Genomic DNA, 26,356 nt, shown 5'->3' on the forward strand with positions numbered 1-26,356 from the left:
TCCTTAAAAAACGAAAAACAGGGGCTTCCCTGGTGGCGCAGTGGTTGAGAATCTGCCTGCTAATGCAGGGGACATGGGTTCGAGCCCTAGTCTGGGGGGATCCCACATGCCACGGAGCAACTAGGCCCGTGAGCCACAAGTACTGAGCCTGCACATCTGGAGCCTGTGCTCCCCAATAAGAGAAGCCGCGATAGTGAGAGGCCTGCACACTGCGATGAAGAGTAGCCCCCGCTTGCCACAACTAGAGAAAGCCCTTGCACAGAAACGAAGACCCAACACTGCAAAAATAAATAAATTAATTTAAAAAAAAAAGAATAAAGTCTAAAAAAAAAAAGAAACGAAAAATAGAATTACCATATGACCCAGCAATCCCACTACTGGGCATATACCAGAGAAAACCACAATTCAAAAAGAAACATGCACCCCAATGTTCATTGTGGCACTATTTACAAGAGCCAGGTCATGGAAGCAACCTAAATGCCCATCAACAGATGAATGGATAAAGAAGATATGGTATATATATACAATGGAATATTACTCAGCCATAATAAGGAACGAAATTGGGTCATATGCTGAGATGTGGGTGGATCTAGAGACTGTCATACAGAGTGAAGTAAGTCAGAAAGAGAAAAACAAATACCGTATATTAACACATATATGTGGAACCTAGAAAAATGGTACAGATGAACCAGTTTTCAGGGCAGAAACTGAGACACAGATGTAGAGAACAAACGATGGATACCAAGGAGGGAAAGCCACGGTGGGGTGGGGGTGGGGGTGTGATGAATTGCTCGATTGGGATTGACATGTATACACTGATGTGTATAAAACTGATGACAAGTAAGAGCCTGCTGTATTAAAAAAAAAAAAAGAAAAAAGAAAAAAACCTGAGCCTAGGGGATTAGGGGAGGGATGGAGTGGGAGGTTGGGGTTAGCAGATGTAAGCTATTATATATGGAATGGATAAACCACAAGGTCCTACTGTATAGCACAGGGAACTGTATTCAGTATCCTATGATAAACCATAATGCTAAAGAATATTAAAAAAAATGTATATATATGTATAACTGAATCACTTTGTTGTACAGCAGAAATTAACACAACATTGTATATCAACTATACCTCAATAAAAAATTAATTAGTATTAAAAAAATAAAAATAAAGTTTGGGGCTCCATTACATATGCACAACTGATAAAATCATTAACCATGTTATCGAAACTCAATCTCTAATCTCCTCCCCTCTCCTAAGTTGGTTCAATGTCCTTCTGTAACCAACCTCTACCTGAAGCTATCTAGGAGTCCCATCATTAGTTGCCTCATTAGGATAATATTCCTATTACCAGGATATCCCCAGGGTTCTAGAAGTTCTGTGCCAGGAACTCAGGACAAAGACCAGATAAATTCTTACTAGGCACTGTGCATCCTACCACCAAGCATAGAACACAACAGTACATTATTTACTTGCAAAAATAACCTTAACAATGAAGCCAGGATCTATAGTCCTCTGCTAATGATGAAAAAACAAACCGTTTTGCTCCTAATCCATGCTTGTCATACTATCCCTTTTGTAATAAAATATGAAACAAGAAAAAAGCTTTAAAAAGCCATTGAAGTAGTATAACTGACATCATGAAACTCTCTAAGAGGAAAGGGTTTATTATTATAATTATTATAAATAATATAAAAGGGTTTATTTATTAATTGTTATAAATAATAATTATAGCCAAGAAAACAAGGTTCTAGGGACTTCCCTGGTGCCCCAGTGGTTAAGAATCCGCCTGCCAATGCAGGGGACACAGGTTCGATCCCTGGTCCAGGAAGATCCCACATGCCATGGAGCAACTAAGCCCGTGTGCCACAAATACTGAGCCTGTGCTCCAGAGCCTGTGAGCCACAACTACTGAGCCCACGTGCTGCAACTACTGAAGCCAGCGCGCCTAGAGCCCATGCTCCGCAACAAGAGAAGCCACCGCAATGAGAAGCCCATGCACCTCAACGAAGAGTAGCTCCCACTCGCCGCAACTAGAGAAAGCCCACGCGCAGCAACAAAGACCCAACAGCCAAAAATCAATAAAAAAATAAAATTAAAAAAAAAAAAGAAAACAAGGTTCCAGTTCTAGTTGAATATCCTGGAGTCTAGTAGCCTAGGGCAAATCACAATTTCTTTGAGCAAAAATTTCCTCATACATAATATACAGATTATTTTATTACTACAATAACACATTATTAGTATGCAGTATTATTAGATATCTATCTTCTGTGAGAATCATTTACCCAATGTATTTCTGGGAAAGCATGTTAATGTTATTCTTCATGTTGCATTTTATCATACAAAATAAAACAAATCTTCTCCTATTGCTAACGAACTTATTCTCTGCTAAAGAGCCTCCAAGAGAGCCACCCTTTGCCTTTAGGAACAAAAGAAAGTCACCTACCATTAAAATATTATAGCTGACAAGTAATACTACAGAGCTAGAGTTCTGAGATGTTCAAATGGAAGCTTTTCTGCTGCTTGAATCAAAGAAGCAGCTATTTGCACAGAGCTAACGTAGACCTTTCCCTCCACTTACATTCGTTACTTTTTGCTGCCAATACTCTCACCAAAAAAAAAAAAAAATTATAAGGTGTTCAGACACACGTGTAACCCAGTTTAGTTTGCACAGGAATATCAATTAACTTACACAGGAATACCACTTTATTCCCCCTACCCTCTTCAAAAAAAAAAAAAATTCCTGCATAAGAATTCAACCATGTTCTCTGAAGAAAAGAAATTATTTCTTTTGTTTCATTAGTAAAACATTTGTTTTACTAATGCTACTGCCCCATGGTGTATGAAATTATTCTAACATGAGCAAAATCACGCAAAATAAATATTAGTAACAGGATTCACTGGGAAAGAGAATCTTCCTATAAGAATCAAAAAGAAGCAGTATTATTCCAAGAATTACCTGAAGTTGCTGGTAGCTAGAATGGTCCATTGATGTGACAGCCTCTGAGTCTCTGTGCATCAGTGTGCACTTTCATCAAAGGCCTTCCAGGTCCTCCTCTAATATGCTGAATGTGAGATAGAACACTCAGGCTTTAAAATGAACTAACGAGACTCTAGGTTTTAAAATGGTATTAAGGTTGAGCACAGACCCAGGACATCACAGTCCACATACATGGGGAAGGAGGGGGGCATGGGGGGAACATGACCTGTAAGATGACCAAGATCTTCCCATTTCTACAAGAGACTGTGATTCCTAAAGCTACTGTCTAGCATATTAAGAAAGAAGAAGGTCACCTTTGGTGGGGGAAAAACCACTTTTTTAAGGTTTCAAAATTAACATGAAACAAAACCCACCAAGAAGGATAAAAATGGGAGGGGGAGTAGAATTTTCCTCTTCTCTATGGGAAAAACAAACTCCTCCTTCCCCTCTCCACCAGAAAAACACAGAAGAAAACCCTCAAGGTGATCTTTAGCCCTGAGTTTCAATTCACAATTCCCACTTCTCATCAAGAATCTCCACTCATCTCAGCAGTACCAGCAGCCTCAACTTCAACACTTTCAAAGCTAACTCCTCTTCTCCCTCAAAGATTTTCCTCTGTTAATAGTGCCATAACCCATGTAGTTATCAAATATTACTATTTACTATTCATCTCTGAAGAGAGTTAATTTAACACTAAAAATAACTCTATCAAAAAGGTATCACGGGCTTCCCTGGTGGCGCAGTGGTTAAGAATCTGCCTGCCGATACAGGGAACATGGGTTCAAGCCCTGATCTGGGAAGATCCCACATGCCGCGGAGCAGCTAAGCCCGTGCACCTCAACTCAACGACTGAGTCTGCACTCTTTTTTTTTTTTTTTTTTTTTGCAGTACGCGGGCCTCTCACTGCTGTGGCCTCTCGCGTTGTGGAGCACAGGCTCCGGATGTGCAGGCTCAGCAGCCATGGCTCACGGGCCCAGCCGCTCCGCGGCATGTGGGATCCTCCCGGACCGGGGCACGAACCTGTTTCCCCTGCATCGGCAGGCGTACTCTCAATCACTGTGCCACCAGGGAAGCCCTGAGCCTGCACTCTAGAGCCCACAAGCCACAACTGCTGAGCCCACGTGCGACAACTACTGAAGCCCGTGCACCTAGAGCCCGTGCTCCGCAACAAGAGAAGCCACCACAATAAGAAGCCTGCGCACTGCAAGGAATAGTCCCCGCTCGCCGCAACTAGAGAAAGCCCGCGCACAGCAACGAAGACCCAATGCAGCCAAATATAAAATAAATAAAATAAAATTTTAAAAATAGTTAAAAAAAAAAAAAAGAAGGTATCACATCCACTACTTGTATTCTAGCACTCAGAGCACTACCTGGTATGTAGCTGGGACATCTGACTCACTGGGAGCCATTCTAGATTTAGAGTCTAGATTTCTCCCCCTTCCCTCACCTGGACCCGGCTCCTTTCCTTCCATATTCAAATAGCCATTAAATTTATAATTTATGCCTCTTTAATATCCCTCCCAATCATCCTTTCCTTTCTATTTTCACTGCCACTTTGTTAATTCTGAATCTCAGGCCAGCCTCAGAATACTTAGACAGCTTCCTAACTTACAGTCTCCCTGCCATACATTGTACATTGTACTCCCCTTCTAATCATCTCTCTCCTCTTTTTCTCTCTCTCTCTCTCTCTCTCTCACTTACTCACTCACTCAACAAATATTTATGGAGCTCTATGAGCCAAGGCACTATTCTAGCTTTGGGGATGTAACAGCACAGCAGACTGTATTTTCCAAAGATGTCCACAACAATATCTCCTGTTCTACATGCTCTTCTGAAACTCCATTAGAAGGTGGAGTCCATGTCCCCTGCCTTTAAAGCTAGAAGGGCCTTATGACTGCCTCAAACGTAAGAGTACCAGAGAAATGAGGCTATGGCTTCTAAGGCTAAGTCATAAAAAAATGCCATGCATTTCCACCTCGTTCTCTTGGGACACATGCCCTTAAAACACAGCCACATGCTGTGAGAAGGAGAGAAACTGAGGGCCCAGCCAACAGTGAGCAACAGCCCACCAGCCCTGAAGTGAGCCAACTGCAAGTGTGTCCTCTGGCCCGAGTCAGGCCACTCAGCTGATGCAGCATGGAGCACAGACAAGTGGGCCTCATGGTGGGCTGCCCAAATTGCAGATCTGTGAGCAAAATTAGTGACTGTCATTTTAAGCAGATAGTTTTCAGGTGGTTTGGTTTGTTATGCAACAATAAGTAACTGGAACAAACAGTGAACAAAAAGGCAAAAAAAATCCTTGTCCTCATGGAGTTTGTATTTTAGGAGGAGATAAACAAAAATAATAAATATAAATTTTCGGTATGTTGAAAGACAAAAAAGTGCAATGGAAAGTTAAAGAAAAATAAGAGGAGAGCAGTACAGAGCACCAGTTGCAATATTAAATAGGGAGGTCAGGTGGTCTCATTAAGATGATGATGTCTGAGCAGAGACTTAAAGAAGTGAATAAACCTTATCTCTCAGGAAAATCAAAGTGAACTAAGACACCAATCTCATAAGTTCAGATCCCTGTCACCCACAGTCCAGATTCCTCAGATGGCACTTGAGGACCACCGTGATCTAGACCTAGTCTACATGTGCAGCTCTGGCTTCCGAACTCCCCACTCCCAATACACCTGCACTTGAGCTCAATGACTTGCAGTTCCCTTTAAGGACCATCATCTTGTGTCCGGAATGTCTTCCCTCATATTAGTTTTCTATTGCCTCCTTAATAAATTATGACAAACTTGACAACTTAAAACAATACCTACACTTATTATTAGTTTCTGTGGATCAGAAGTCTGGGCATAGTGTGGCCCAAAGGGTTCCTTTGCTCTGGGTCTCACAATACTGGAGTCGTCCTGTTGTCAGGGCTGCATTCCTTTCTGAGCTCTGGGGAAGAATCATTTCCAAGCTCACCCCAGTTGTTGGCAGAGCTCAGTTCCACTCGGTTATAGGGCTAAGGTCCCCATTCCCTTACTGCCTGTCAGCTGGGCTGCCCTTAGCACCTAAGGCCTCACTCTGGTCCTTGCATTTGGCCCCTGCTGGGCTCCTACAGGTCTTTAAGCACAAAAAAAGTAAAGAGTTTCTTCCATAACACAGTATAAAACTACAAATTAGAACAGATCATTTTTATGGTCCAACATCTTTTAAATTCCATGAGCTTAATTTTTAAATGAATCACTACTGTACAAACATTGTACTAAATACCTATTAGTTGATGTGTTAAAATAAAAACTCACTGATATTAAGGTTCAGAACACAGCATTTCTCTTCTTTTCTTGGTTGGCACATAACTATAATGCCCTTTTTTTTTTTTTTTAAAGGAAATAGAACCGTTTAGTTTTTGGAACTCCATTCCTGTAACTACTCTGCATATTGCTATCCACTGTCCAATTCTATCTCCTCCTTTTGACTTTAATCTCTTCAACACATTATTCATCCTTACTTCCTCAACACCTACTTAATACTATGCCTGGTACATATGTTCTTTAATGTTTGTTGCATAAATGGATAAATGAATGAAAATTGTTCTCACGTCTGAATCATATACTCTAGAATTTGTAAGACTTATTTAAAGAATTGGTAGCTGTGAAAATGAGTCATTTCAAAACTTTGACTATATAAACTGAAATGTAATTTAAGTAAAGGAATAAAATTAGCCCATTTTCTTTAGAACATTTTATTTCTTTTCCAATTTGTGCTGACTTGTACATTAAAAGTTGACACCTACCTTATTTCAAACATAAGAACATAAGGATATTATTACTGTATCATATGTCCATGGTGGTATCACATAACCAGAAGTTTATTATTCTTTGCTTTGAATCCAGGACTACATGGCTAACTTTTTTTTTCAAAGTAAACTTTAGTTTTTGGAATGGTTTTAGATTTACAGAAAAATTGGGAAGATAGTATAGAGTTCCAATATACCCTCCAACTAGTTTCCCCTCATCTGTAAATATTACATTACCATTAATGAAGCAATATTGATACATTATTATTAATTAAAGTCTATACTTTATTCATTTCCACAGTTTTTATCTAAGGTCCTTTTTTTGTTCCAGAATCCCATACACACATTACATTTAGTCATGTCTCTAAGCTCTTCTTGGCTGGGACGATTTCTCAGACTTTCCTTGTTTTAGATGACACTGACAGTTTTGAAGAGTACTTGTCAGGTATTTTGTAGAAAGTCCCTCAAATGGGATTTGTCTGATGTTTTCCTAATAATTAGACTGAGGTTAAGGATTTTGGGAAAAAGATCATGGAGGTAAAGTGCCGTTTTCATCACATGATATCAGGAATATACATCAATAGGACTTATCACTGTTGATGATCACCTTGATCACCGGACTGAGACAATGTTTCTCCATTGTAAAATTCCTCTATTTTCTCCATTTTCCAACTATAATCTTTAGAAGGAAATCACTATAACCAGTCCACACTTAGAGTGGAGCATTGTGCTCCATGTCCTTGAGGGAAGAGTAGCTACATAAATTATTTGGAATTCTAGTGCAAGGGAGATGTGTCTCTCCCCTCCTTAATTTATTTGATCATTTATTTACATCTGTATGAACTCATGGATATTTTATATTTTGGGTCATAATCCAATGTACTTTTATTTTGTTGTTCACACGGCCACTGGGAACTCTTTCATTTGTCTCTTGGGGCCCACTGACATACTCTCATCTATGTGTTGTGTTTTGGTTTTGGTTTTGGCACTTCCTTAATTTCTGGCACTATAAGATGCTCCAGGCTCATCTTGAATACGTCCTGCTCCATTTCCAGAGTTAGCCATTTCTTCAAGGATCCCTCAATCCTTTAACTGGAGAATGGTATTACAAACAAGATCTGGGCACTAGGTGTGCTCATTCCTACTGGGGTATCACTGCTTCTAGGCCCTTCAGAAGTTTTTAACTACTAACCTGTTTTTAACTACTACTTAAACAGGAGAAGGGTTACAATACTAGTTTATAAATACATTTTTAAACTTCTTTATAACAATATCTTATGAAGTATTTGTTCTTTGTAATATTTTCAGCAGTTGCCTAATATTTTCATATTAGGATTGCACCTTTCCCCTCCACTCTACCAGTCTACCTTTACATAGTCGTCAATTCTCAGCCTGGAGGGGCAATGGGAGATACAGTTTTTAGCATCTTTGTTGAAATCTTTGGAGAAAAGATGCCAAGAATGTTTTTATAAACTTATTAACTGCTGATTTTATACAAATGTACAAATAGTTTTGTACAAATGTAGCTGCAAAATAGGTCAAACTCTTAATGCAAATAACTTTATCCTACCCTTCCCTCATCTGAAAAGATTTTAGGAAACTCATCCATCCCAGACGGAGACAAGAACTGAGTATATTCAAGACAAGATCTGAGTATACTCAAGAACTAAGTATATCCATATTTCTGTGGAATTCTCGTATTTCTCAGAATATTTTATTTTGGATGGTCTTAAATCTTTCAAATACTAAACAATTTACGTAGTATAATATAGGAGGGCATTTTAAAGAAAAATATATATTTCCTATTCTCTAGGAGTCTCTTTTCACTATGCCCTTTCAGCAACACGTAAGGTAAATTACTTTTACAGCTTATTCATTTTATCCCATTTTCTTGCCTATACTGTACCTTCATTATTAAATTTCTCATAAACTCTATGATTCAAGTTGTCCAAACCAAAGAGTTTTATAGGACTTAACCAAGCCTGCGTGCCACAACTACTGAAGGCCACGTGCCTAGAGCCCATGCTCCGCAACAAGAGAAGCCACCACAATGAGAATCCCGTGCACTGCAACTAAGAGTAGCCCCCAGCTCTCCACAACTAGAGAAAGCCTGCACGTGCAGCAACAAAGACCCAATGCAGCCAAAAAAACAAAAACCTTTACAGAGGCCTTCGAGTAGTTTCTACTCTAATATCTTATTTATTTCTTAAAAAGTTTTCCCATTACATTTCAAATATCTTTACAAAGAGATTTATCAATTTGACAAATGCAATGTCACCTTATTTTATTTTTGGCTTAATTCATAACTGTGACAAAGCTCTGCGTAATTATTTTCACAGTTAGTAACTTTATGCATTTGTTTTACATTGCCACTTTGTGAATGTAAAATGGATCATGTAACTTCGTTTATTCACAGAATTGTCATGTTTGGTCATTTAGATGTAAACTATAAATTTTTGAAACAAGTGGGAATTTGAATATTAACTAGATAATATTTTTAAAATGATATTATTTAAAAATTTTAGGTTTGATAATTGTACTAGAGTAATGTAAAAACAAAGAGGCTTTGTTACCTGAAAATTGGGTTTGCCTCTTGGTGGGTATCAAGCCAAAAGACATAATCAGGCCAAAGATTGAGGAAAGGAAGGATTTCTTACAGCAAGTAAAGAGAACACCAGGGATCTTTCCCAAAGTACTGTCTCCTGAACAGCAAAATTGGGGAAGTTTTAAGCTAAAGATACATGCATATTTGCGAAGGGGATTGGGCAGTTTACAGGTCTACAGAGTCCAAGCTTTAGCTGACTGAAGTCAGGAGGGTCAGAAAAGTTCAACATCATCATCCTTTGGGTTCCAACTGATCTCGTGGTTGAGCACTTCAGGTTAACCTATACCACTGACACAGAACTGGGAGTCTTTACAACTGATCTTTGCAACAACAGCAAAGTTACTTCTTTTGCCTGATAACAGTTTGTTTCTGCATTTTTTTGTTCCCTTAAGATCATTTCTGGGACTTCCCTGGTGGTCCAGTGGGTAAGACTCCGTGCTCCCAATGCAGGGGGCCCAGGTTTGATCCCTGGTAGGGGAACTAAATCCTGCATGCATGCCACAACTAAGAGTTCGCATGCCGCAACTAAGAAGTTCACGTGCTGCAACAAAGATCACACACGCCACAACTAAGACCTGGTGAAGCCTAAATAAATAAAGTTTTCTTTTTTTAAAAAAGATCATTTCTGAGACCTGTTCAAGGACAAGCATTGGGCCAGACTTAGATCACAAAATGGTTTAGGCCAAAATTGGCTTCTCTTATATCAAGAAAGCAATGGCTGGTTCTCTTTCTCCGGGAACCACCTACCTTAACTGCTTACAGCCTTATTTTTCAGAGATAGCTGCTGAAATATTTCAAATAAAATCACATGATGTTTGGGATTTGCTTAAAACATAATACAGGGGCATGAAGAGGAAACAATGCTGACCATGAGTTGATAATTCTTGAATCTGTAGAATGGGTATATGGGGGTTCATTGTACTACTCTATCTACCTACATATGTTCAAAATTCTCCATATGAAAATTTTTTTAAAATCATTAATGCTAAAAGAAAATAGGTCATTCATGAAAAACTTAGTAAATGTAAGGGCAGAAAGTAAATATTTCAACATCTCTCTGAAAGATAATGACTCACTCTCCTCCTTTTGTAAGACAACCACAATGTATTATGCCTAAAAAATAAACAGTAATTCCCTAATATCAAACATCTAGCCATTATTCAAATTTCCAATTATTTCATAAATGTAATAATTATTTTTAACAGTTTGTATCAGGACCCAAATAAAGTCCATATATTGTGATTTGTTGATATGCCCTTTAAGTCTCTCTCTTTTTTTTTTTTTTGCGGTACGCAGGCCTCTCACCACTGTGGCTTCTCCCGCTGCAGAGCACAGGCTCTGGACGTGCAGGCTCAGCGGCCATGGCTCACAGGCCCAGCCGCTCCGTGGCATGTGGGATCCTCCCAGACCAGGGCATGAACCCGTGTCCCCTGCATTGGCAGGCGGATTCCCAACCACTGCGCCACCAGGAAAGCCCCCTTTAAGTCTCTTTTAATCTTAGGGTTTCTACTCCACATCTTTTTTTCCCCCCTTGGGGTTTCTTTGTTGATAGAGTTTCCCACAGTTTGAATTTTGTCGACTGCATTCCCATTCTATGGTTTAACCTGGTCCTGTCTTCTAACTGGTAATCTAGAGCTGCACTGTTCAATAAAGTAGCCACTAACATGTGGCTATTTAAATTTTAATTAATTAAAAATAAATAAAATTAAAAATTCAGTTCCTTAGTTGCATAAGACACATTTCTAGTAGCTATCACATTGGACAGACCAAGACTCACCCAAGTCAAGGCCAGGGATTGACTCTCTCCTCTCTTGAAAAAGGCTGAGGAAAACAGAATGGAAGTAAATAGAAATAAACATTCCTCTCGCACACAAAGTGTTTTCTGTAATAAAGAGGGTTCAATATTCTCATAACGTGGGGAATAAATCTTAGTTTTCTGTTTCTGGAGCATAAATATAGAATGACTAAGCTATATGTGACCTTGGGTAAACTACTGATTCTGTGTTTTCCAGAAAGAAAAATGACAATGATGAGTAAAGTTATATCATAAAAAATGTAGGGCTTCCCTGGTGGCGCAGTGGTTGGGAGTCCGCCTGCCGATGCAGGGGACACGGGTTCATGCCCCGGTCCGGGGGGATCCCACATGCCGCGGAGCGGCTGGGCCCGTGAGCCATGGCTGCTGAGCCTGCACGTCCGGAGCCTGTGCTCCACAATGGGAGAGGCCACAACAGTGAGAGGCCCGCATACCACAAAAACAAAACAAAACAAACAAACAAAAAAAGGAATAAAACTGCTGGACTTCCCTGGTGGCTCAGTGGTTGAGAATCCACCTGCCAATTCAGGGGACATGGGTTTGAGCCCCGGTCTGGGAGGATTCCACATGCTGCAGAGCAACTAAGCCCGTGTGGCCAACTATTGAGCCTGCGCTCTAGAGCCCATGAGCCACAACCACTGAGCCCTTGTGCCGTAACTACTAAAGCCCACGTGCCTTTGCTCTGCAACAAGAGAAGCCACCACAATGAGAAGCCCACACACCCCAACGAAGAGTAGACCCCGCTCACCACAACTATACAAAGCCCACGTGGGGCAACAAAGACCCAACACAGACAAAAATTAATTAATTAATTAATTAAAAAAGAAGATAAAGTTAATCTTTCTTTAAAAAAGAATAAAACTGTTAGTAAAAGAATGAAATTAGAACACTCCCTAACACCATACACAAAAATAAACTCAAAATGGATTAAAGACCTAAATGTAAGGCCAGACACTATAAAACTCTTAGAGGAAAACATAGGCAGAACACTCTATGACATAAATCACAGCAAGATCCTTTTTGACCCACCTCCTAGAGAAATGGAAATAAAACCAAAAATAAACAAATGGGACCTAACGAAACTTAAAAGCTTTTGCACAGCAAAGGAAACTATAAACAAGACAAAAAGACAACCCTTAGAATGGGAGAAAATATTTGCAAATGAAGCAACTGACAAAGGATTAATCTCCAAAATACACAGGCAGCTCATGAAGCTCACTATCAAAAAAACAAACAACCCAATCCAAAAATGGGCAGAAGACCTAAGTAGACATTTCTCCAAAGAAGATAAAAAGACTGCCAACAAACACATGAAAGGATGCTCAACATCACTAATTGTTAGAGAAATGCAAATCAAACTACAGTGAGGCAACACCTCACACCAGTCAGAATGGCCATCATCAAAAAATCTACAAACAATAAATGCTGGAGAAAAGGGAACCCTCTTGTACTGTTGGTGGGAGTGTAAATTGATACAGCCACTATGGAGAACAGTATGGAGGTTCCTTAAAAAACTAAAAATAGAACTACCATACTACCCAGCAATCCCACTACTGGGTATATACCCTGAGAAAAACATAATTCAAAAAGAGTCATGTACCACAATGTTCACTGCAGCACTATTTACAATAGCCAGGACATGGAAGCAACCTAAGTGTTCATCGACAGATGAATGGATAAAGAAGATGTGGCACATATATACAATGGAATATTACTCAGCCATAGAAAGAAACAAAATTGAGTTATTTGTAGTGAGGTGGATGGACCTAGAGTCTGTCATACAGAGTGAAGTCAGTCAGAAAGAGAAAAACAAATATTGTATGCTAACACACATATATGGAATCTGAAGAAAAAAAAAGGTTCCGAAGAACCTAGGGACAGGACAGGAATAAAGACACAGACGTAGAGAATGGAGTTGAGGACATGGGGAAGGGGAAGGGGAAGTTGGGACGAAGTGAGAGAGTGGCAATGACATATGTACACTACCAAATGTAAAATAGATAGCTAGTAGGAAGCATCCGCATAGCACAGAGAGATCAGCTCAGGGCTTTGTGTCCACATAGAGGGGTAGGATAGGGAGGGTGAGAGGAAGGTGCAAGAGGGAGGGGATATGGAGATATATGTATACATATAGCTGATTCACTTTGCTATACACCAAACTAACTCACCATTGTAAAGCAACTATACTCCAATAAAGACATTAAAAAAGAAAAAAAAGGAATAAAACTGCTAGAAACTTCCATGTGTAAGGGTTTTTGTGCAGATATAAGCCTTCAACTCCTTTGGATAAATAACAAGGAGTGTGACTAATGAATCATATGGTAAGGTATGTTTAGTTTTGTAAGAAACTGTCAAAATGACTTCTAAAGTAGCTATACCATTTTGCATTCCCACTGGCAATGAAGGAGAATTGTCAAGTGTTTACTTTTAACATTTATTAATTTATTTAGATATATTTATGTTGTCATGCTTGTCAACAGTGGCTCTGTTATCATTACAGTTACTTTTTGAGTTATTTGACACATGGCTACATTGACTATAAAGGGTTATGTATAACTTCGTTACATATGTAACTAGACAAAATTATACACTGCCTACAGAAAACAATACTCTCTCTACTTTAATAAATAAACCAATGAGCTGTAACAATGAACCTCACATATTATTTTGAACTCTGAGAGTAACTAGGGATATGGACATCTCAGGAATGACTTTTACATAAGTAGCAGTAAAAATGATCTAATCTGTAGATTAGATAATGAGCTTTCTTAGAAGTGTCAAGAATCAGAAATTCTTACACTCACAATAGGAAGAGTTCTTAGAGATCAAACAGGGAATCACTTCCAAAGCCCTGACTGGTAATTTCTCCAGCTCAAGTAGTACAACCATTCACCCAGTGGCTGAAGGTGTATAGCTGCAATTATCCTTGACTCCTCTTTCCCTCTTATTCCCCACATCTAATCCATTGCTTCATCCTACTGATTTAACCTTCTATTTTTCTTAAATCTATCCAACTCTCTCCATCCCCACTGCCACTTCTCTAGTCCAATCCAATGTCGCCTCTCACCCGAATTATTACAAACATCATCACGTCCTGTTGCCAGGCTTACCACCCATCTCCCCCACTCCATAATGCAGCCCAAGAAATCTTTCTAAATATAGATCCGAGGTTACTCCCCTTCAGAACCCTTCAATAGTGCTTCATTATCCTAACTTTAAATCTCAAATTGCCTAACACTGCTTCAAAATTTTTCATAATCTGACTGCTTATATCTTAACCCTTTCTGCAAGATTTTCCATATCCTTTGTATTCTATACTCCAGCCGTGAGGAAATTACTAGCTGCTCACCATATGTACCTCGCTCCCTCAAATTAGCCGACTTTCACACATGCTGTATGTCTGCCACAAATACTTCTTCCAGTATTGCCCCCACTCCCCATCCCACCTGTAAATTCTTGGCCGCCCTTCAGATCTAAGCTTATAGTCATTTCTTCTGGAAAAGACTGCAACTCTATGAGGGTAAGAGCTGTTCTCCACTGAATCCCCAGAGCCTACACAGTGCCTAGTATAACATGAATTCAAGGACCATTCACTAAGTAAATGAATAATTATGAACACAGGCTAGTGGAAAGAACATGAGTTGTTACTGACATTATGTAAAGATTTTTATCTTGTTTGTACAAATTTTAGAATAATAGTTTTGTAGTAGTATGAAGGTCATTTAGTAAGAATTTAAGACTTCCAATTATAATTATACCGAAATTATAAATTAAAATTATCGTTACTATCATTGTAAAAGTATTTGTTTCTTTCACAATATTATGTAGAAATAGCTGAGAAATAACTAGGGAAGCTGCATTATGGATTTTGTGCCCCTGCATGACCATTCCAGATACTTATAATTTTGTAGATATACTTGTATAGTGGATAAATTTAATTGTCATAAATGTTTGTTAAATTGTACTTCTGTGAGAGAATATAATAAGTCAAATTCTTTTAGGATGAATTCTTTCCTTCAACTTTTTTATTGTAGTAAGATACACATAACATAAAATTTACCATCTTAACCATTCTTAAGTATACAATTCCGTGGTATTAAATACATTTATAATATGCAACCATCACCACCACTCATCTCTATAATTCTTCTCATCTAGTAAATTGAAACTCTATGCCCATTAAACAATAACTCCTCATTCCCTCCGCCTCCTCAGGCCCTGGCAACCACCATTCTACTATCTCTATGATTTTGATTACTCTAAGCACCTCATATGAATAGAATCACAGAGTGTCTTCTCATGCCTGGCTTATTTCACTTAGTATAATGTTCTCAAAGTGTATTCATGATGCAGCATACTGAAGAATTTCCTTCCTTTTGAGAGCTGAGTTATATTCCACTGTATAGTATAAGCCAAATTTTACTTACCCATTTATCCACTGGTGGACACCTGGCTTGCTTCCTTGTTATAGCCATTGTGAATCATGCTGTTACGAACCTGATACATATATCTCTTTGAGACTCTGGCTTTCAATTCTTCTGGGTATATACCCACAGAGGTGGAATTACTGGATTATATGATGATTCTATTTTTAATTTTTTGAGGAACTACCATACTGTTTTCCATAGCAAGTGTACCATTCTACATTCTAACCAACAGTGCACAAGGGTCCAATTTCTCTACATGCTCACCAACATTTGCTGTTTTCTGGTTTTTTGATAGCAGCCATCCTCATGGGTGAGGGGTACTTTTAGGATAAGTTTTAAAGGCCTTTCCATTTTGCATGAATGAATGAACAAAAATCCAACAAACTCAAACTTCATTCAATTACATATAAATAATCAGTAGTTTGTCATTTAGAAAAACTATGTTACATGGACATACTTTTTTCAGTAAGATTAAACTTATTTTTTCACTAGGAACACAGTATTACTGGTAGTTAATAGACTGTTCACAATTCTATATCACCAACCAACAAATATATCCAGTTCTTTCTATGAGCTTAACCAAACTTATTAGGAATACAGAAAAATTATTAGTAATGGTTCTTCCCTCAGTGCTTATAGAAGAAATTCCTGGGAAGGCAATAATTCAAGCTGGCGAAGAGAGACAATTATATCACAAAAGAGAGGCTATACAGTATATTTTTACAGAATTTAAATATATGGTCTTTTTTTTTTTTTTTTTTGGTCACACCGTGTGGCTTGTGGGATCTTACTTCCCCAGCCAGGGATCGAACCCATGCCCCCTGCATGGAAGTGCGGAGTCCTAACCAATGGACCACCGGGGAATTCCCTAAATATACGTATTAAAGCCACTCTCTCAGAAAAATAATTCTTATGCTTACGATTATTTTTCACGGATATATATAGGTGTGAAAACTAGGTGTACAGGTTATACTTACTTCCTTTGTTCCTGAACTTGCTCCTTTCGATGACAGTGACTAAAATATATCATTTATTTATATTCATTTCCTCCAATGATGTACAACATATTTTCTGTGTTAGCATATCTCACTGCATCCTACTCAACCTAAAGGAGGTTAAGTCCAAACCATGGAGAAGCTTTGGCCTGTTATTTATTTTTTCCACTTCTTCATTAATTTGCTCTTTCATGATGGGTGATTTTAATCACTTTTCAGTTCTTTGGTTGCAGAAAAATACATTATTTGTATGTTCCTTCAAGACCCTTGATAAAATGACTACCATTACCCACCTGCCTACTCAAGAGCTGGCTACTGACTTGTATGTTATTTAAGTTCTATCATTTGTCTCTTGTACTACCCAGCTTTAAGGCTATTTCTTTTCTTTTTTTTTTTTTTAAGTATTTATTTATTTATTTGGCTGAGCCGGGTCTCAGTTGTGGCATGTGGGATCTAATTACCCAACCAGGGGTCGAACCAGGCCCCCTGCATTGGGATCGCAGAGTCCTAGCCACTGGACCACCAGGGAAGTTCCTCTTTTCCTTTTTGTAATTAAAAAATATTTCAAACATAGAGAAAAGTAGAACAGAAATAATGAACACCTGTGTGGGTATATTCCACCTGAATTCAACAAATGTTAACACGTTGCGGTATCTGCTTCACAATTTTTTAAAACAGAAATAAAACGTTAGAGATGGAATAAAAGTCCCCTTTGTGCCCCTCCCTGGCCCCTTTAGGCCTGGAGCTTAGAACACCAGCCTGTCCTCACTTGGCCCATCCTCTTTCAGGATGCAGCTTAAATTATAAACTACCCTACTGTAGCCCACAGTGATTCCTGTTTTCCCTAAACCCAACCCACTTTATTTCCAATATAGGCAGATCTTTACTTTTTCTGTGAGTTCCCTCCAGCCTGAACTTACAATGGCCTGTGAGTAGGTAACGCCCTGACTACGCTGCTCTGTGTCTTAATTTAGTACTCCTGTTGCTTCCTTGGTCTTGAGACATAAGGTAAATTATCTCAGTGGAGGTGAAGGGCCATGAAATGTACAGTATAGTGCTGAGTGAGAAGTACACAGTTGGTAAAAGGAAGGATCTCTCTCTAACCACACAAGCTGCAGTTTAATAGTCTATTTCATTAACGGTTATATTCAGGGGTTGGTCTATAAGAGAATTCATTTCCCTTAGGAACAGTGTTATAAGGTGGTTAAGTCTCCCTATCTCCCCAGCCCTAAACTAGCAGGGGTAAAACACCTCACGACCCAGGCCAGGAAAGGTCAGAACGCAGAGAAGATCAGGAGCTCTCAAACCCACAGCGGATGAAGGACTAGGGGGGTGAAGCATAGAGGCCGGGAGTCAGATGAGACACTGTGTCTTTCGTCTCATACTCTCCGTATTTGCCGTTTCTCCCCCCTTTCCCATCCGATACTTCTGCTCCTCAGCTAATTACTCCCCCTCTTCCCCTCAACTCGGCCCTGAATGCTAGGGTGAGAAGCCCGGGTTCCCAAGAGAGGATCTGTGGGCAGGCTCTGCACAAAAGGAAGAAGAAGAGAGCCTGGTGCACCGAAGCCTGGGAAGTCAGAGACCTCTTGGCTTCGGGGTTCTTTCCTTACATAGTTCACCTTGCTTTCTCATCTAGTCTGCAAGTCTGTCAACCAGAGACCGCTCTATAAACACATAAAATCTGATTCAAATATTTTAGAAAATAACTGCAAAAATGAGTAATTCATACCATACTAGACCTGAATAATCTTTAAAAGATTATACAGTCCACCTATGCCCCTGTCCCACCTGGAGCAAGCAAATCTTTCAAGTGACTTTTAATCAGCTTTTAGTACTGTATACTACCTTACCTTTTCAACCTAATTTAAAATCACCTGAATTCCATACTCACCGCATCCTACTCAGCTAGCATGGATGGTTTGCAATTTTTTTCTTTTTTTTATCCATTTTGCTTCATGCTGTGCTAATTTAACCTCATCTTGGTAAACAAGAAAATGGTCCGCATTTGACAGACTCTACTTGCAGCAACTGCAGCTGGCCTGTGTGCAAACCAATTTTGTTCATTCTTCATCCTGGCAGGGAGCTCTGCCCTAGAATTGTTTTGGGACTAATCAGCATTAAACCTGTGTCAGAAAGGTTGCTGAAAGCAGCCCTAGAGCAAGGCCGCAGTAACAAGGCTGAGCAGGAAAGGGATTAGGACAAATGCAGCAGCTGTGTAAAAATCTGTGACGAGTTCTGCTTTTAACAGAAAAACCAGGGCTCAGCTTCTCTCCTGTGCCTTGGCACTTCTGTGGAAATGACTTGGAAAGAGGTTATGGAGAGAAAAGAGATGCACCAAATCCACTCTATTTCTTCCTTTCTGGGATGATAGGTGCTTGGTGATGAGCCAGAAAATCTTACTTCAGATGGCAGCATACAGGAAAGAAACAGTAAATGCATCCTCTGCTAGTCTCTGTAGCTGAAAACACTGCATGGCTGTTCTCTGGGTATCTAGTGAGTTAGATGGCATGGTTTTCTGCAGGATGAACTGAGATACAAGAAACAGGAGACATGCCTAACAAGATCCAAGGTAGATATAAACCAACTCTAACTTGGCCTAAAAACTTAAGAATAAATTCCTCGACATCGGGCTTCCCTGGTGGCGCAGTGGTTGAGAGTCCTCCTGCCGATGCAGGGGACACAGGTTCGTGCCCCGGTCTGGGAAGATCCCACATGCTGCGGAGCAGCTGGGCCCGTGAGCCATGGCCGCTAAGCCTGCGTGTCCAGAGCCTGTGCTCCGCAACGGGAGAGGCCACAACAGTGAGAGGCCTGCGTACCGCAAAAAAAAAAAAAAATTCCTCAACATCAAATGATCAAATATTGGAGTATTATTTTTTCTACTAACCTGCTGGATTCAGTCTACACCTTTCAGTGTATCACATTCATTTTGTACCAGAATATGAATGAGAATCTAGTGTACTCAGTCAATCTTTCAATCCCTTAAGCTAGATAAACACTGCTTAATAACTTCACAAATACCCACCAAAGAAGGCCACTAAGCTTCCCATCTACCACCAGATCTGTGAGGCTGGTACAGAAGCCAAAAAAGAACAGACCATTTTTGTGTGATCACAGGAATTTTTGTATATATGGTTGCTTTTTGTGTGTCTGCTCACATAATTCTCATTAAATAACTAGGAAATCAGTAACTGCAACAGATGTGCATGTAAAGATTGAGGGGTTTTTTTATTACAGCTTTACTGAGATATGTTCATAACCCTAATATTCACCCTTTTAAAGTATACAACTGAGTGGTTTGGGGTATATTCATAGAGTTGTACAACCATCACCATTATCTAATTTTAGAACATTTCATCACTTCAAAAAAACTCTGTACCCATTAGTAGACAGAGTTTTTGATACAACAGCCATCCCTGTTAGCTATGAATGTTTGTTACCTATGAGGGAATTTCTTGGCCTTTGTCAATTGGAACATGGCAAAAAAAAAAAAACTCCAGAGTGTTTAGACAACACTTAAAAAGTTTCAAAAAGTGTTTTTCAAATAAACTTTTTCTCTAGTCCAGTCTTACCCATGCACCAGTTTTGGAACATATCTTACAGAAATAATTTATTTGCAGAAGAGTGAATAAACATTACCTAACAATGGATTTAAAAATGCACTGTGACCTCACTGCAAAAGCCAGTTTCCTGCAGATACTCTGTGTTGACACTCTTATTAATAAAATTAATTAATTAATAAAAATACGGTCTTACAGAGCTTTTCAACCTTGTTTCCCAAATATATGAAAACCATTTTGCATTTCTGTAGTTTCCACACCTATTATGAGTTAAAATGAAACACTTTCTTTTTTTTTTTTTTTTTTTTTTTTGTGATACGAGGGCCTCTCACTGCTGTGGCCTCTCCCGTTGCGGAGCACAGGCTCCGGACGCGCAGGCTCAGCAGCCATGGCTCACGGGCCCAGCCGCTCCGCGGCATGTGGGATCTTCCTGGACCAGGGCACGAACCCGTGTCCCCTGCATCGGCAGGTGGACTCTCAACCACTGCGCCACCAGGGAAGTCCATAATGAAACACTTTCTAATCAAACAGCTAGCATAAGTTAGGCAAGTAACTGAACTGAAATAAATTTAGTCAGCAATGAAAAAAATAAAAATATAATGTGAGCCATACATATAATTAAAAATTTTCTAGTAGCTACGTTCTTAAAATAGGAAAAATTAATTGTAATGATATATTTTACTTAACCCAATGTATTCAAAATATTGCTTTAACTTGTAATCAATATACAAAAACGTCTTACTGAGATACCAAGGCTTTGAAATCTGGTGAGTATTTTACACCTACAGCACATCTCATTTTGCAACAGTCAAGTTTCAAGTGCTCAATAGCCATGTGTGGCTAAGTGGCTCCCACACTCAGCAGCACAGCCTTAGATTACTGAAGTTAGTTTCTCTTTCAATTCATCATAAAGGAGTGCCTTAGTTTAGGTACTCATCATCTCTGGCCCAGAATATACCAGTGGACTCCTAACTGGCCTCCTTGTCAATCTGGCCTCCATATTGCTGCCAAAATGATCTTCTTAATATGCTATTATGCTAGTCTGATCATTACAATCCTCTGCATAAAATCCTTCAGTGGCCCTTTAATGCTGAATAAAAATCCAAATTCCTTCTGCCTTTACAAATATTTTCACTCAGTTTAATACATTCTCCCCTCAATCCCTGCTAATTTAGCAAACATCTGCTCCTAGTTCAGTGACACAATCTCAGGGAAACGTTCCCCATTTCCTGCCAGGGAACATTGGGTGCACTCCTCTAAACCCCCTTTTTCAGCATCTATCACATTGTGCAGTGGAGTCAAATTTTACAAGGGTTTGGCTCTAATGTGATCATGTAAGGCTAAAATCAGAGTCAAATTACCTCTGGAAACTTCCTAGGATACCATGGCCTTATTGGGAATTGAAATTTGCTGTACTCTGCAGTCCTAAATGCACCTTCCTCTAGGAGTAAGGCAGATCTCCATTTCACAGATGAGGGAAATATCAAATAAGTTATGACTGGTATTAAACTTTAATTAGTAGGGTTGCTAACATTATTCTTGATGTATCCCATAATCATCAGCACTACTTTTCCAACATTTTGTTAAAAAAAAAATCACTGGGCTTCTACTATCTAAGGAGGTTATTTTCTCTTTAATCTTCTTGCTTCTATTCTATCCCATTCTAATCATTAAGATGGATATTGGAATGATCGATTCTTCTGGGCAGAGTATTTCTTTGTATTTCTTTTTCCTCACAGATGTCTCCTCCTTCCCCCATCCCTCCACCCCTTTTTAGGTCAAGGGAGGTGGTAGCTAAGTCTTGAGACTATTGTAGGTGTGTGAGGGAGTACAGCAAAATTTTAAAAACATCTTTAAATCTCTAATGACTTACTACTTCTGTTCAGTCCTTACCTGACCCCAGTAAAACAATGACAAAAGTATCTAAATATCTTTCCATTTTTAGGAGAAGAGGGAGCAGGGCCTGCAAGTAACCTGCAACTTCAAGTTTACTGCAGATAGCCTTGGCCCTCAGGACAACCTGTGGGTCAGTCATTCTGAGGCATAGAAAAGGACGGGAAGAGGCTAATGAATGCCCACAATCCCTGCTCCCCGGAAAAGCGCTGTTCTCAGATCTAGAATGGGTCTGTGAAACTCCCAAGCCTTGGGATAGAGGGGACCAAGGTGGTAGATTCCCTGAGACTGCTTACCATCCTCAGAAGAGAGAAGGTAAGATAAAATTGAACTAACCTTGCAGTTTTAGAGGACTTACGAGGCTGGCAGGAGGCAAGAAGGAGATTGCTTAGGCCATGCTGCTGCTGACCAGACGCTGGCACTTCAGTGGGAAGGCAGTGGTCCCAGCATATCTCTTAAACCATTCCACCAAAGGAGTGTTCTTTTTTTTTTTTTTTTTTTTTTGCGGTACGCGGGCCCTCTCGCTGCTGTGGCCTCTCCCGTTGCGGAACGCAGGCTCAGCAGCCATGGCCCACGGGCCCAGCCGCTCCGCAGCATGTGGGATCCTCCCGGACCGGGGCACGAACCCGTGTCCCCTGCATCGGCAGGCGGACCCCCAACCACTGCGCCACCAGGGAAGCCCAGAAGTGTCCTTTTTGAGTTAATGTTTGGACATCTTATTAGTCTTTTTTGCCATAATTTTATTGTTCTTCATTTCCCTGACATAAACCCTTCCTTTAAAAAGTATATGAGGAGACGTACAACACTGTGAATGTACTAAATGCCACTAAATTGTACACTTTTAAATGGTCAATGGTTAACTTTATGTTATGGGAATTTTACCTCAATTTTTGAAAATGAAAATCAAGTATATGATAAGAAAAATACTGCAGGATTACCAAGGCCATCCTACTTTCCTTCACTGTGTGTATATGACACACTTGGCCCTATAATGTTGCCCAGGATTAGATCTTGAATCCTAAGACTGCTGTGATGGGCTCAGAGAGAAGAGATTATAATGTCAGAATACTTAGTGCCCAGGATGTGATTAAGCTCATTTTGTTCATCAGCAAAGTGGCATCAGAACGTTCTTTCTAGCATATTAAAGAACATGAATCCTAATTAACATCTTTAATAGCTCAGTAAGCCTCCTTGTTATACACCACTGAGCCTTTTTTTATCATCTCCAATTTTGAATCATATCTTAGAAACGTTGGTAGCAGAATATATGCAGTAAGGGATAAACAAATGCATGAAATTAAAAAAAAGAATTGGAAAGATACTTAGAAATATAGGAATAACTTACAAATTATATTTTTAATGAAATCACCTTTTATTAGGAAATTCTAAACATCTACTCCACTGTAATAAAATATCACAAAAAATGGCCACCAAAAATTCTTCCCTGCCCTGTATGTGTGCATGCTGCCTCTTCTATCAAAAGAAGGGTTCTATTTTCCTCCCCTTGAATCTGGGCTGGTTCTGTGACTTGCTTTAACCAGCAGAATGTGACAGAAGTGTCGCTGTGCCAGTTCCAGACCTAGCACTTAAGAGTCTTGACAGCTCCTGTTTTTTCTCTCTTAGAATCAAACCACCACATAAAGAGACATGGGCTAAACTACTAAATAATAATGAGATGGCATGGAGAAGCAGAAGAGGCCCACCTGGCCACTAGACATTTCAGCCACCTAAGTCAAGTGAGAGAAGCCATCCTGGACATCTAGCCAAATTAGCGACCCAAGTAGGCACTGGGTGAAACAGAAGACCTGCCTAGCTGACCCAGAGGATTGTGAGAAACAGTAAATAACTGCTGATTTAAGCCACTATGGAATACAGCATACACTGTTACACAGCAATAGATAACCGAAAAATCCACATACCCCCTAACCAATTTTCTTCTACAACCCTAGATTTAAAATTGGAATTGAATTTCTGCCGATAATAAATTGACCTATTACTTAGATGCCCAAAGAATCTTGAAACCTCTAGACTGAATATTTTACTAATTTTCAAAACCAAAAGTCCTTATATCTGACAAAGGATTCATCACCAGAATATTTAAAGAATTCCTATAATCAATAATTTTTTTTAAAAAGACAACCCATTTTTAAAAAATGGACAAAAGATCTGAACAAGAGAATAAATTTAATATATACAAAAAGTCAATAAGCCAATGAAAAGATACTCAACATCATTAGTTGTCAGGTAAAATACAAATTAAAACCACAATGAGACACCACCTCAAACCTACTAGAATGATCAAAATTTAAAAGACTTACCATACCAATACCAAGTATTGGTGAGGATCTTGACCACTTGGAACTCATACATTGTTGGTGGGACTATAAAATGGCAAAGCCACTTTAAAAAACTGTTGGTGAGTTTTATACCTAACCCATACACCTACAATTCTACTCCTAAGAAGCATATATCCACAAAATTATTTGCACAAGACTGTCAGCTTTACTCATAATAGCAAAAAAACTGGAAACAACTCAAATGTCCACCAACAAGCAGAAGGATATACAAATTGTAGTATATTCATTCAATGGAACACAACTCAGTAGTAAAAAGCAATAAACTGCTGATGTACACAACAACATGGATGAATCTCAGTGACACTTTGTTAAGCAAAAGAAGCCCAACAAAAGATTCCAGATGATGTTTAAGAACTAACCTATGGTTCTGTCAGCGGGAACCACCAACTTCCAGTAATTTGTAAAAAATGACCAACACAAAGGCAAATGAGAGGTACCTGCTACATGTTCTCTAGGCCTTTTAGAAAACATGGAGTTGTTCCTTTGGCCACATACATGTGAATCTGTAAGAAAAGTGATACTCTAGACATGGGGTACAGTTCAAAAAGGAATACCCCACAACTGTTAATATAGCAAAACAGGAATAAGTCCATCTAAAGAAAGCAGAGGAAGTACACAGCAAGTAAGTTTTTTGGAAGTTAGACAAAGAGGAAAATTATTTTTATAGCTATCTATCTAAGTTTGGAATAAATAAATGGAGCATCATTAATTAAGCCCTGTTGACATAAGAATAAATTAACAATATAATTTAATAACCTTGACATTTGGACCAAAGTACTTTTGGCTTGTAAACTTTCTGTAAAACAAGAAATAATTCCTCAAATGGGTGACTGGTTTTTTTAAGGACTCAAGAGATCTTCCAGCCTTTTAATAAATATTTATTGAATAGCTTATATGAATAAGATACTCTGCAAAGTGCTATGAAAGCAGCAAAGATTAAAAAAAAAAAATCCAGACTTCTGCAGTACTATTTCATAGTAATATCTCATAGAACTTATTCATTATAATATGAAGATTCATTATATACCATATGGAGGGGTGTAATGACTATTGCACCCATCAGATTCAACAAACGTTATGGTACTATCAGCAATCTGATGCTAGATTAATTGGCACACCATCCATAACGCTAATAATGAAGCAGACAATTGGGGCTATTCAAAATCTATCAAGATTTCTGGATCCATCAAGATTTCTGGATTACAAGCATACCATTAAAAATTTTCTTATTGTAATAAGATACAGTATCTGCTCTCCACCAAACTTAAAAATTAAACGGGGAGATAAAAAGTCATTTATTTCTCCTTAAGACCATGAGACCTATAATAGCTTATAAGACAATAACTGATAAAGAATATTAACGTTATGGAAGACTGAAACAAGAGATTACAGGGCTTAAATTAGGATGAATTTAAGTTTGTACAGATAAACCAACTGCACATTTCATACAAAAATTTATTTTTTTACACCCCTCAAATAAGTCATTAAACTTCTTTTCCAGTGACCTCATGAAATAATACATTCTATTTTTTTAAAGGCTTAATAATTAGAAAATAGTTCAACATACAATCTGCTTTCCTATAATTTATACTCTCTAGTCCCAGTTCAGTTCTCTAGAGCTACTGAGGTCCACATTCTCTTCTGTATGACTAGGCCTCAAATTTTCAAATTTGGTTGATATATTCACTAATCTCCTCTTCTAAGGAAGCACACCCGATTCATTTTATCATTCCTCAAGAAATAAAAAAGAAACATCACCATCCTATTCTCTATTCCCTGGATTCAGTAATTAAAAAAATTAAAAACCTGAGCACCTTTGGTCTGCCAGGCATTAATACTCTATATTGTATGTACTGGAGATATAGCAGTGAATAACAGACATAGTCTCAGTCTCACTGAATTAACTTTTTAGGGGATGTGCTCAAGTTAGTCAATATGTATCTTAAAATCTATCACCCTAGTT

At 38.9% G+C, this 26,356-nt stretch overlaps 1 protein-coding gene across 2 annotated transcripts in view; it reads right to left on the reverse strand.

The window, feature by feature from the left end:
* DENND5B (DENN domain containing 5B) overlaps nucleotides 1-26,356 on the reverse strand; it is a 211,083-nt gene that overhangs the window by 125,810 nt on the left and 58,917 nt on the right. The window lies entirely within an intron of this gene.

This window comes from Orcinus orca, chromosome 11, assembly GCF_937001465.1.
Source record: "Orcinus orca chromosome 11, mOrcOrc1.1, whole genome shotgun sequence".
Lineage (NCBI taxonomy): Eukaryota > Metazoa > Chordata > Mammalia > Artiodactyla > Delphinidae > Orcinus > Orcinus orca.